Source organism: Protopterus annectens, chromosome 5.part0 (genome assembly GCF_019279795.1).
Source record: "Protopterus annectens isolate FY-2018-M chromosome 5.part0, PAN1.0, whole genome shotgun sequence".
Lineage (NCBI taxonomy): Eukaryota > Metazoa > Chordata > Ceratodontiformes > Protopteridae > Protopterus > Protopterus annectens.
Window position 1 is genome coordinate 684,311,062 of NC_056735.1, and position 13,875 is coordinate 684,324,936.

At 40.8% G+C, this 13,875-nt stretch overlaps 1 protein-coding gene across 1 annotated transcript in view; it reads left to right on the plus strand.

Moving 5' to 3' along the window:
* The window catches only part of TRAPPC2 (trafficking protein particle complex subunit 2), a 176,364-nt gene that overhangs the window by 4,564 nt on the left and 157,925 nt on the right, over window positions 1-13,875 (plus strand). The gene's annotated exons all lie outside the window — the stretch shown is intronic.

Genomic DNA, 13,875 nt, shown 5'->3' on the forward strand with positions numbered 1-13,875 from the left:
GATTATATACAAATAATAGCCCACAACTAAATGTTACTATTAATATTAAATAAGCTTTGAAATTCGGGTTACTTTAAGTAAGATGTGTAAAAGAGGCTTGTATAATTTAATGGATTAGCTATAAACATTGCATCATATATTATATGATTACTCTAATTCAATAAGTGTTTTGGGCTTCATTAGCCTTTTGCATTTTTACTTGTCTCATTGTATCACTTTTGGGAACCGCTGCTGAAGTGGCTTTATCATAACCCTCTTATAAAATAAATAAGTAACACTGTTTGGGTGCTAACAAAGTTTCCACTCTTTTAAATACCTTTGGTGTAGTCTGTGACTGCTTACCATATTTCCTTGGATGGCTGGGAATACTGAAATGAACCCAGGCCCAGGAAGTTGGGCCTCCCCTCCTAATCTTTTTATGCCTACTCTGATGAAAATATTAATGGATTTAACTGTCTGGCAATTTGGTTCAGTGGTTTAAAATTTTATGATGCTAGGCCTAGACCCTGTAGCAGTATTGGATTTCATTCCTACAGCTTCAATTTCCATACTATGCAACAGAGCAAGTAACTTAACCAAACATTGCTCGTAGTTTTATCTTAAAAAGGGACTGTATGTCTAGTGGGTATAGCCAGGTTATGAATAGTTCTTTATCAGTATAGGTGTGTGTGTGTGTGTGTGTATAATATATATATATATATATATATATATATATATATATATGTGTGTGTATAATACGTATGTATATTCGGTACTTGCGTATTATCGCAACCAGATTTTTCCCACTCACATAATTCTTAATGTTTCTGACAGAAAAGGTTTATTAACCTGGAAAGAGGTGTGTGCACAAGTCAGTTTTACTGTGTCACACAGGTTAGGGGGCAGGGAGAGGAATAAGTGCCAATTTTTCGACTCCTGCCTGGCGTGTCTCACTTTTACGGTGAACTCCGCAGTGCCCTACTGCATCACAAATCCTGCCTTGCTAATTGCAAGCACGGCAAAGGCAATTTAATGCATAATACACTGTCTGACTGTTCACGGCCAGTAGTCATCTGATGTAAAGGTGCTTGCTACAAGTTCTCAGTAAGGGGACATTGATTCCTCAGGGACTGCTGCTTTTCTCCCCTGCCTTACTCCTGTGACCGGGGAGTTGAACTTTATCCCGCTTCCCACGCACACACACTTTGGTAAATGTGAAGTTCTTTACTCACAGCACCCAGTTACAGTACTGCCAACAGATGTTGCAAATGGTCAGTGATTCGCACACAAATGTAACAAAAGTAAGAATCAGACATTACAGTCTGTACATGTAATGACATTTAAAATGGGCCTGTAGTCCATGGCGAGTTTCAGGAATTCTAACATTGACAAGCAGCAGTCCTGTTTAGATGTCGGGAAAGGATGCACCACGGGAACAGGAAATCTGCCGTTCTGCCTGTTCACATGTGAAAAACAATCGGCAAGAACAGTAGTTAAGACTTTAACAAACCCTGCTTAGGTTACCACACATCTTGTCTGAGAAACGTTAGGAATTATGCGAGTGTGAAAAATCTGGTTGCGATAATATGCAAGTACCGTATATTCACATATATATACTTGTATGTATATATTAAAGTAGTGTATAATATGTATGTACATATATATAGATATTTACTTATATGTATACATTAAAGTAGTTATCTAAGTAGTAGTGGACTGGTCAAGAAAAAGAGAATAAGTAGAATATTTTGGTGAAGTTAATGAGTTTTGAGGGTGAATTTTGTTTCTGTCTTACACACCTTAGCTCAAGGGTAAGATGGTGATATTGGTACTGTCCAAAAAGGAACTAACTCTTAACCATGAAATGGTGTGATGGATATAGATTCTGATACATTACGCAACTAAAATACTTTACAGCAATACTGTATATTCCCTTCTAATGTGTGCAGGCTCATTACAGTCTGAACAATAGTGTCTTCCCCTGAAGCCTTACTGTTGTGGAACACTTTACGTTTACCCAGATTGTAATTGTAACAAAGTGCTTTCGCCGAACAGAACTTCTGAATCCCTTCTCTCCAGACTCCTAACACCATACCTATCAGATCTAACAACTTTCTGTTGGACTGGTATTTTGCAGAATGCCTTACTAGAAAACAGCATCTGTCTGTCCTTGATCTGCCACTTTGCTATATTATCTTTTTTTTTAGCCTTTATTCACCAGGGTAGTCCCACTAGGCTAATAGCCTCTTTTGAGCAGAGACCCAATGTGGTATTACTAATATGTGAAATATGGCCAGATCAATTACAGTTTAATTAACAGTTGTGAGAAGATTGTGTTTCTGCATTATTCTGCACTCTTTTTATTTCTACAAGTACAATTACTTATAAAAGCTATCTGTATTTTAAACCCTGCCGTGTCTTTGTCTTGTAGTTTAATTCCAAGTTGTCAGAATTGTGTACTACTGCCAGATTGTGAGCCTTAGTCATTTATTATTGCAAATGTTTCCATGAACAGTGTTGCGGGTGGGTTTCTGCATAGTCTGGTTCATTAAACTGTAGTAGAAGATCAATAGCATACTTCTCATTTGTCTAGATTTTCACAAAGTCCAGATTTTAACTCATATTTTTGGTCTGTTCCTCATAAAATTATGGTTATATGTCCAATCATTGAGGATTTAAGTCAGAATATAATGACATACATTTGAATTTCAGACTTCATTCCCTTTGGAAAAGTCATGCTAATGTAAAACCTGTTCTATCAGCTTTCTATGTTTATAATAGCAGCATTTAAAATGTGTCCCTTTTTTTGGGCATTTGTCCAGATTTCTTGTGCCAAGAGTTTGAGAGGTATGGTCAGTAGTGAGGGAATTGTCTCTGCTCCACTTTGTGCTTCAGTGATTTTATATTCTATTTATCTTTCACTTGCTTAAAGTTGCATTCTGTGTCTGCCCCATCTCCCACTAACACATTAAGCTGAAGTTTCTGAAAGAGCTCCAGTATTGCCTTTATTTCATTGGATGCTTCTCTAGCTAGCCTGTTTGTTTTACCCAACCCTCTCACAATTGCTAGTGTTTTATAAATCTGTGCGTCTGGCCTCCACCCCTTATGATAATCCAGTTTCCAAAGTCTTTCCCTCCCCTTTTTCGTTGCTATTGACAGCTGTATAAGCTATTTATGTACTCTTCCCACCCATTATTTTCCATAGATCCATGATATTGAGTGCCCATCCAGCAAACTAGTATTGCTGTTGAGTAAACCTCCTTTACTACATAATGTCTCCTGCTCATTTTCCAGGAGCTTAACAAAGCTTGAAGTCCTAGCCTCCTTTTCAGAATTGTTTTACTTGTTTCCAGTGCAATCCGAGCAAAGGTAAGTACCTTTGATTACTAAATTATTTTGAGTGGCTATTACTGTTTCCTGTTTTCATGTGCAGATTTCACTGAAGTAATTTCTCTTCCTCTCACTTTTACTGCTGGTAGGACATTCTTGAAATTGCCTTCATTAAGGGATTTCCAGCTGTTTGGTTTGTGGTAGCATTGCACTTGTGTCTTCTCTACTGTGCTGTTATATTAGGATGAATGGGTTGAATTATCTTGTGACTACAGTGTTTCTACATTAGGAGGACTGGATTTATTCACCTTGTGGCAAGAAGTGCTTGCCTGGTCTACCTGAGTTGGGAAATGCACAAAAGGACTTCTAGAGTAGTTATTTTATTGGTCAGTGGGATCAATAGTTGATTTTCTGTTTTTTTCTGTGCTGCTATAAATTTTGCTTGTTTGCATGGGTTTGCAATGCACAGTACAGTAGTAAACACCTAGAAAGCAAATTTTCTGTGTAAAACAATTCAGAAACATGTAGCATATAAAGTGGCAATATAGCACAAATACTTTGTGCTAGCAAGCTTAGAGCAGCTAGTTGGCAATATCTACAGCTTTAATACAATTCAACATTATGTAAACATTAAAGTTAGTAGAATTTAGTTCTCTTTAACATAATCTGCTCCAATAAACCATCCTTGAAAATCTGTACCAACAAAGCACCTTTAATAGGCTTCTAACTCCAGTACACCACTCTATTGTAGCTCACAAATCAACGAATTGGGGAGTGTGGATATGCAATTTCTCAACTTCTCTGCAGTCAGCTTGTGGATATGCAATTTCTCAACTTCTCTGCAGTCAGCTTGGTGGATATGGGCATCATAGGGTCATAGGTTTATACTAGGCTATCTGCCCTAAGGCATTTATAAGCCTAGCCCAAATTTTTGTGGCTTACGCCACCCCTTATATGAAAAAATACTATGCCCATTAGTTTGTTGTGCCTCTGTCCAGCAGTGACACAGAGATGATTCCCGGGGTAAACCTACAATCTCCCATCCACAGGTCAAGATTTCTCTTGAACAGAGCCAGCGAGGTGCTCTGCCTCACATGGACCGGGATTTTATTCCACAGCATAGGGAGTCTCTGAGTGATAAATCTATCCCTCCAGCACGTCCTATTTATATCCGTGCTAAGGTTTAAGTCGCTTGCTCTAGTGGTTTTGGTGGATTTGGATTTTTTGAGGTGGAGCATGTCTATTAATTCCGGGTTGGACATGGCCTTGTATGTCAGGCACATGTCACCTCTGTGCAGACTGTATATTCGACTGAATAGAGCTGGAGTTTCTTCAATCTGGCAGCATATGACAGATTTTGGAGTCCCTTTATCCTTTTGGTGAGGAACTTTTGGGGTCTCTCCAATTGCTACAGATGTCGGGTGAGATACATCCCAAATGCGGCATTGTACTCGATCATGAGACAATGTAGCAATTGTCTGTTTTCTGGCAATCACTTATTCCTTAAAGAAGCATACACAGTATGCAAGAGGTGTGTATGTACACAACGACACTGAAGGCTAAACTCTCGCATACACATGCACATCAGGTTGTTAAAACCACACACACAACACCCACCTCACATGGCACACAACACAAACATACATACATACACTAATATATGCTTAGGTACTTAAAAGCAGTATTCCTAAACAACAAAAATCACCTAGATCACCCATTGTCAAGATTATGCCTTGGCAAGCCCAAAGGCACTCAGAAAAAACAACACGTAACACCACACATACTATCGCTCTCAGTGGAGCCCAAACACTAAGCCACTAAGGTAAGCAAGCATACTTCCCAGGACTCTCATCATAGAGGACTCCATTGTAAGATATACTGATGCCTCTCTAACCAGGCTGAACGAGGAGAAGGTAACTGCTAATTGCTTACATGGAGCCAGAATCTGCTAAATCATGCACGCTAATTGCTTACATGGAGCCAGAATCTGCTAAATCATGCACGCACTCAAGTCATTACGCCACAGGTACCAATATGATTCCATCATAGTCCATGTAGATGTAAATAATCTGACGTACCTCCCTGGACTATATGCAGAGAGGTATTATGGAGTTTTCAGACTTTGAGCAAAAATGGTGGATTTCAACAACTGGCTATCTTTCTAGTGTCATTCTAAGGGGATTCAGTATTTGTCAGGTTGAGAGGATATAGTTAACAGACCATGTTGCTTTGTCAATGGTAGTCTGCAGCTGTCCCCTCTAGGCTTTTGAATACTTGCTAAAAATTTGTACAGCCCAATAGCACCTCTTTTAAAGTAATGCTAAATTGACAAACCTATTGACATGGCAAAAAAATCAACTGACATGAACCTCAAGATGTTACTGCTCAATGCCAGGAGCCTAAAAAAACTACACTTCCTGTAAGTCCTCCTCACAATCGAGAGTATAGACATCTGTGGCAGAAAGGACCCAAGCAGTGCAAGGTTTCAGTGCCTTCCACACTTTCAGACCAGTAGCTGCACAGACCAGGGCTAAAGGAGGAGGTGTCTCGTATATCAATAACAAGCATACCTGTAGGGTGGTCATACAGGATGATGCGTTAAGAGTTCCTGTACATGCAGATCACCATAGACCAAATCCAGTATCATATCCTAGTCAGCTGTAGGTCACCCTCTATGTCCCAAGAATCTCAAAATGCATACTTGAACCTACTGGAGACACCTACCATCCAACCCAATACCCTACTCATGTGAGACTTTAATTACCCCCTATAGACTGTGAATCCTATACAGCCTCAAATCAACAAGCATGGAGATTCATGGAGTTTGTAAATACAAGCAGCCTTAACCAAACAGTGAATATGCCCACTAGAGGCTCTAACATACTGCACCTCATGCTTACAAGTATGGGAGAATGCTGCACTTTGTCTCATCCTCCCTCATAAGGTTTGACCATAAAGCTCTCGCCTTTGAAATCAAAATCAACTCTATAATCCCAGTAAAACTAGTAATGAGAACTATTCCCAAGCAAATTACCTTTTATTAAGTGATGGCTCGCCAAAATTCAATGCTCCTGCAAACCCAGAGAACACAGCCGCCTGTGCTGAATTGTTCTGAGAAACTCTGAACAGCCATGGCAGTGGTTGAATAGAGACTACTGTACCGGTCCTACATACTGATTGTAAGATGAGCAATCTGGAAGGGAGGTTTGTTAGTTTAATTGAAAAATGATTTAATTAGGGATGGTTTAATTGTCTGTTGAAAATAATTGAGGGTTTCTGCTTGAATATATAAACTTGCTAAACTCCACTGTATATTAAGATCTGAAGAAGCGTATATTTTTATACTCGAAAGCGCTTGTCCTATTTTGGTCTGTGAAATAAAAGTTTTTCCAGTGAAGAACTTTGCTTTGTCTACATTCTTTACATTCGTGGTGGAGCTGGACGTGTTTGTTGTTCTCCAGACTACTGTACCTATCAGAAATAAGCCCAGGTCTAGCCCCAGAAACAGTCCACTCTGGTACCATTCCAAATTAAACAGGATATACAACGGAAAAAATTATGGCAAAACTCAGTAAAGATGATTCCCATAAAAATAAAAACTCTCTCCTAAAAGTAAATAACCAACGTAAGAGAGCTAATTAAATCAAGAAAAGCCATCTCTGATATTGAGAGAGCCTTTCAGGTGAAGGATAACCATAAGGCCTTCTACTAATATGTCAGAAACCTCAAGAGCAGCACACAGCAATGTGCTGAACTGGAAGTTAATGGTGCCACATTCACAGAGCCTAGCCACAAGGATTCCAAATCAGAAAGAAATCTGCTTGCAAGTAAGACCTAAACGCAATTTTATTTAATTTTGTACAAACAAGCAAAACAGCGTTTTCACTACTCAGTGCGTTTAGGTCTTACTTGCGAGCAGATTTCTTTCTGATTTGGAATCCTTGTGGCTACGTTGGTGTGTGGATTTAACCAAGTTTGTTGACATTCACAGAGCCTGGCGATATAGCAAGCCTGTTCGCAGACAAATTAAATTCCTATTTTACCGCCCCTCACCTCAACCTTCTCCTCAAAAACGCCTACAAACATAATCGCTCCAACTGTAACTAGAGAGCACGTACTGGCTGCACTCACTAAAGCCAAGAACATGGCCTCAGTAGGTCCCGATAATTTTCCAGGATGCCTCCTGAATAGACTAACAGGATCCCAACAGGCTTTGTGCAATGTGAATGGAGGACTGCGATGGCCATCCCCCTTCATAAGGTAGGACTTTCAACAGATCCTGGAAACTACAGACCTATTAGTCTGACAAGTCTTATTTGCAAAACCATGAAAAAATTGTCTTGGAAATTATCAACAAGGACATAGGAGACCTCCAAACACTGGATCTGTCCCAGTTTAGCTTTGTCAAAGGAAAGTCACGCTTACTGAATCGGGTGGACTTCTTTGGAAAGGTCACTAAGGAAATGGATAGGGGAAAATGGTGCCTAACTAGATCTGGATAAAGCATTTAATACAGCATCCCACTCTGTCATTGTCAGCAAACTTACAGAATTAGGTATAAATCTCTTTATAACATGCTGAATACCTAGTTGGCTCACTGGTAGGACCCAAGAGGTTATAATCTGTGAGGCCACTTCCACAAAGAAACCAGTGGAGTCCCTCTGTGCTGGGCCCACTACTCTTTGGCATCTACTTCTTAGATGTGAAAGCCAATTTCAAAGGCCTTTGACTAGCCTAGTTCATAGATGATTGCAAGCTGGGAGCAGTCATTTTATCCCCCAAATTGACAATACCCTCCAGGAGGGTGTAATACAAACAAGTGCTTGGTGCCAAAGTCATGGTTTAAAACTCAGTACCAAGAAATGCATTATAGTACCTTTTGAGAAGTCTACTACCCTGGCTAAAACACACCTTTGGAAGTTGATTCACTAGTTAGGGATCTAGGAACTCATGTGGATAGTAACGGCTTTTGAACAAGATGTGTCCAAGGTAGTACAAAAATCCTTCTGTATTGCTCAGCTTTTATAAGCTGGGACATGGCATTTAGGTCCAGAGAGGTCATCATACCACTGTACTTTGTCCTCATCAAACCCATCATAGAGTATAATGCCACCTTGAATATGTACCTGACAAGACACATGCAGCAACTGGAACGGCCACTAAGGTTCCTTACAAAAAGAATACAGGGAGTAAATGCAATATTCTGTGTTGCTCGCCTTAAAGCCCTGTCTCTTTTTACATGGTATCATACACTCTTCTGAGAGGTGATGTTTGCCTGGTATACAAGGCATCCCTGGGCCTTGTTTTGATAAACGTTTTCCACAGCCCCAAAATAAACAGCATCAGAACTAGTAGAGTAAAAGTCCTAAATTTTGCTTGTGACATAAATAGGATGTGTTGGCGAGATAGATGTGTTTCTCACAGAATTTCCATTCTCTGGAACAGGCTCAGTATCCGTGTGAAGCAATGTTCCTCTCTATCTCTATTTAAGCACAACTTGGACCGATGGATGGGTAATCGGAAATTCACCCATGGTCTGGCACCTATGTGTTTGATGTACAGAGGCAGTCAATAAATCACCAACTATGTAGATCAAATTTGTGGGTCATACTTGGGTTGCACAGCTGGGCTTCTAAGGGCCTTAGTGGCATAGGTGCCGGAAGCTGTTGAAGACTGGGGGGGGGGGGGGTGGAGCATGAGAGGGGGCACTTAGTGATCTAAAAAGAGCAATTTTTTAAAATATTTACTACCAGAACATAGATTCACTTGGAGGATATTTTAAGCTTAGCCAATTCCTTTTTGGTGCTTGAATTAACATTTCCTGATTGGTTTTACCTATCCCATGGCTAATGTCTTCATTACCGTTACCAGACAGTATAGAGTTCATCCCTATTGTTTACAGCTTCTCTCACATAAACATACAGTAAGCCATACATATTTGCCACGCACTCACAAAATCTAGCTCGAGAATTACATATAAAGCCAAGGATAATGGGTGGAGGTGCGGCAGAAAATCGGTGATAGACTTGAAACATTACGCATGCCTCTCAACTATCCAGATTTTCACAGAATGTCCAGATTTTTGCCTCATGTTTTTGGTTTGTTCCTCATAACATTTGTGGTTTGGCAAATCACTGAAGGAAGTCACTGAATAATGACATGCATTTGAGTTTCAGACTTTATATCCTTCAGAAAATGCATGCTGACGCACATTTTTTATTCTGTCAACTTAAGTTCATAAGAGCAATATTTAAAAAAAATTGACCCTATTTTGGGCCTTTGACCCTCATTATTTTTGGCGTTGTCCCGATTTTTGTGCTAATACATTCAGAAGTAAGATAAGGTGCATTTTCTGAAGGGTACGAAGGCTGAACTCAAATGTATGTCTTCATTTAATACGTTCAATCCCCAATGATTTGCTAGGGGAAAAATAAGTTTTATGAGAGCCAGACCAAAACACGAGGCAAAAATAATCTGGACATTCTGCGAAATTCTGCAGAGCTGAGAGGTAAGAGACACTCACTCACTCACTCTCTAACACACACACACACACACACACACACACACACACACACACACACACACACACACACACTTTTACTGCTAAAAATTAATCTGTTTACAGTTTGTTAGGTTGTGTTTTGTCAAGAGCTGAAACTACAATTAGGTAAGTAACTATTCTGCCATTTGTGCAATACAGGTAGCATGACACCAAGGGCAGAGGAGGTGTGGATGTACTAATAGTCTCTTGTTGAAGTAGCAAGTGACACAAACGCACCTTCTCCACGCCTTTCCCCCAGGACCCGCATAGGAAGGCATGGAACAACAAACGGGTACCCTGCTGTCACTCCGTTCCACACACTGATTTGTGCAGGAAGCATAGTGGCAGCAGAAACAAGATACCCAAGGTGACTAACAAAATAGAAACCAGGGCAGCTAAGGTATCTGTGCCTGTCATAGTCACAGCTGAAGGTGAAAGTACCAGTTCTAGGTGTACTTCCAGCTTTCTCCTTCCTTGGAGGTCTTGCCTGAGCTGTGCAAATGGCGACTCCAAATCATTCAGCTGTCAAAAGAAGTAAATTGTGCTGGATTAAAGACTAAATCAGCTTTTTAAACAATTTAAATATTAAGCAGATGCTAAACATCTAAGCTGAAAATGATGGGGAGTGAGCAGTAGCAGAATTCACGTTTTATTCGTAGCGACCCTCTGGTGTCTGCCTACCTCTGTGCCACTCCACCACCACCACTGGGCTGACCATGATTCCAGGGGTGATAGCCAGGGGCTGCCCTCTGTTACTGACAGCTGTGATGGTGCCTCTTTAGGTGTCCACTGCTGACTATGTCCTTTTGTTCGAACTCACCAATGAGAGCTCCGTTTCTGAACAGAAACAGGTGAACGGGCATTTCACGGGGAGCAGGTATCCCATGTACAGGACGAGGAGGTAAGACTACACATTTTCATTCTGGTTTACAACTATGTACAGATCCCCTTTGAGATTACACTGTGGATTCTCCTGGCTTCCTTGGCTAAAATTGGTAAGTGAAATACTGGCAGCTCCTGGCAAAGAAATATCTGGACAAGTGTTTAAAAGTTATACTTGGAGATTGAAAAATAACTGTACACTTGTTACATCATCAATCCTCTTCAATGTCAGTTTTAAGGTAGGCTCAGTAAACTACCTAAGTCTTCACTACTACTGCCAGTGCTCAGTGAATGTGTAGGAAAACCCATCTTATTAACCAGAGCTTCAGTCTCCCGTTATTTCCTGCCTCTTGGTTGTAACGTACTTCTGTTTCAACTTGCAAGAGCCCAGTAAAGAAGTACTTCATTAATTATTGGTCATAGAAGGTGCAATGCCAATGTTGCGCTGCCCGAAAGACAGTTACCAAAACTGCATTGTTTACTTACTAATCTACTTATTCATTCAGTTTTGTTAAACGGATGGGTTAAACGTGACCTTTTTCATCCTCGATCTGGGCCACATTGTGGCAAGAGAGTTACTTTATTTGCCTTTTTTTACCTGGCTACAGCTGATCGCCATGCATTTTGAGACTCAACCAGGAGGGCTGTCTAATTAAGAGACTTGCTGAGGCCCAAGCAATGCTACAACGCAGCAAAAATGTGTTGCCAACATTCCCAATACAGAACAGACCACTGATTAGCTCCAAAATAACTCCAATAGACTGGACTGCAATATAAGCTAACATTACCTCAGTAAATCACTACACACAACTTAAATCTACAAAGCAGATAAATTCCCTACATCACATCATCAATGTAATTAACCCCTAGTCAACCAACAGAACTCTTCGCTCCATGGATAAATCATAAGAAAGAAGCTACGTTACTTCTGCAGTGGCTACACGGCAATGTGTATGACACTAAGAGGAAAACCTAAATCTCCTTGCCAATCAGCAGGCAACACTTTGAAACTCTACTGACCAGCATAAACATCATCTGCTTACCGATAAGGAACCGCAGCTAGTTAGTTTGCCTGCACTTGTGTTTAAATCCACGTTTGGGTATTTAGTTACTTTCGCCCGCACTTTAGCGTGCGATGCACACTCCTCCATTTTTTTGGTATGCAAAGTGACAGGTCTTCCAGCTGTAAAAGTGGGGGAGCGCTCCCTCCCCTCGCCCTATGGTTCCGGCGCCCATGCAACACACACACCAGCTTTCTCACTCTGAAAAGCTTCTCCCAGTAAATCCTGGCAGTCTGGACTCCATCTTCTGATTAAATTATCCAGTCGGCAGCTTCCGAAAATACATCCTGCAGGAGCTAAATAAAACCGTCCGTTCCCGCTCACAAAAGCATTTGAAACTCATAAGTGCACCGCGAGCTGACGTCATCGCACGAAAAGGGACTGTTAGAGGTATGGATGATCTGCAGAATTGCGGGGCTCCCCTCCCCCCTCGCTCTATGGTTCCGGCGCCCATGCTTAGTGGTCATTAACATAGTATACACCTATGAACCTATGACTCGATTCCTGCAGTATCTTTTGAGGGAGGATAGGGGTAGGGTAGGCAAGTAAGAATAAATGAGTAGAGATGAATCTGTTGGGCATTAAGAGGTTTAAAAAAAATTAATGTCTACTCCCCCTGAAAGACCCACAGCTTTTCCTTAACAGTACAGCATTATGCCACTAGGAGGAGTATGTACAACAAGGAAATCAGAAAGCATGAACATACCAACATGCTTTGTGCCATTCTTGACATCATTCTTAGTTATCCCCATGTTTCACTGGTGTAGAAATGTAGATATTCCTTCATCTGGCCCTTTGTCATCTGTTCTGTAACATTGGACTTTGTCAGTGGTAGCTGGCACTGTTTGTTTGTCTGCCTTTTTGTGCAGTGACAATTTAATCCTTCCACCCAAACTGTGCAGTAGGAAAACATAGCCTTTCATACAACTAAAGACTTGAGGGAAGCTAAACATGTTCCCTTGGATGTTTTAAGTAACCAGAGGGTGGACTTCTTTAGTCCTTTTTGGGGTCAGTGGAGAGTGAGGAGTTCTCTGAAGCCAAGTTGGTGACTTTAAACTTGGTGCTCTTATTAGCCAAAAAGTGCATAACAAAGAAATGGAGGCAAGAAATGATTCTCACAGTGTCAGATTTGGTGTGGCTTTTTTTGGGAAATCGGGCATTTGGAGTTGGAGCAACCTTGGTACCCTTCTGTTATGAAGACTGCAGATGAATGGATTATACTGTCAAGGTGGTTGAAATATGTTGGGTTCTAAAAGGGGGGGGGGGTTATCAGACAAATTACTGAAGTACGCCCAGTGGGGAATTCTGTGCCAGTTAAATTCATAGGTTCATACTAGGCTATCTGCCCTAGGACATTTATAAGCCTAGCCAGAATGTGTTTGGCTTTCGCCACCCATTTTAAATTAATTTTGCTATGCCCTTTTTCGAGGTTAGTATTCTGTGCCTCTGTCTAACAGTGACACAGAAGTGATACCCGGGTTAAACCTACGATCTCCCATCCACTCATCAAGATTCCTCTTGAAGAGAGTCAATGAGGGACTCTGCCTAACCTGGACTGGAATTTTATTCCAGAGTGAAGGGAGCCTCTGGGTTATGAATCTGTCCCTCCAGCATGTCCTATTTATTTCAGTGCTGAGGTTCAAGTCTGTCGAGCGCGTAGCTCGATGGGATTTGGATTTTCTGAGGTGCAGCATGTCTATTAATTCCGGGATGGACATGGCTTTATACATCAAGCACAGATCACCTGTGAACAGGCGGTATGCCACTGAGTAGAGCTGGAGTTTCTTTAATCGGGCAGCATATGGCATCTGTTTGAGCCCTTTGATCCTCTTGGTGAGGTACTTTTGGGGTCTTTCCAGTAGCTGCAGGTGTCTGGTAAGGTACATCCCAAAAGGGGCATTATTATTTGCTGAAACTATACTATCAGATGCACTTTGTTGTCTCTGCAGTGCAAATATACTGCATGTATTATTTCACTTTACTTGTGATTTCTTATGATGTTACAGTTTGATGTGGAATAAAATTGTTTCTAAAAAAATATGCTAAAGTGATATCTACTTGTAAATGCAAAGCTAGAGTTAT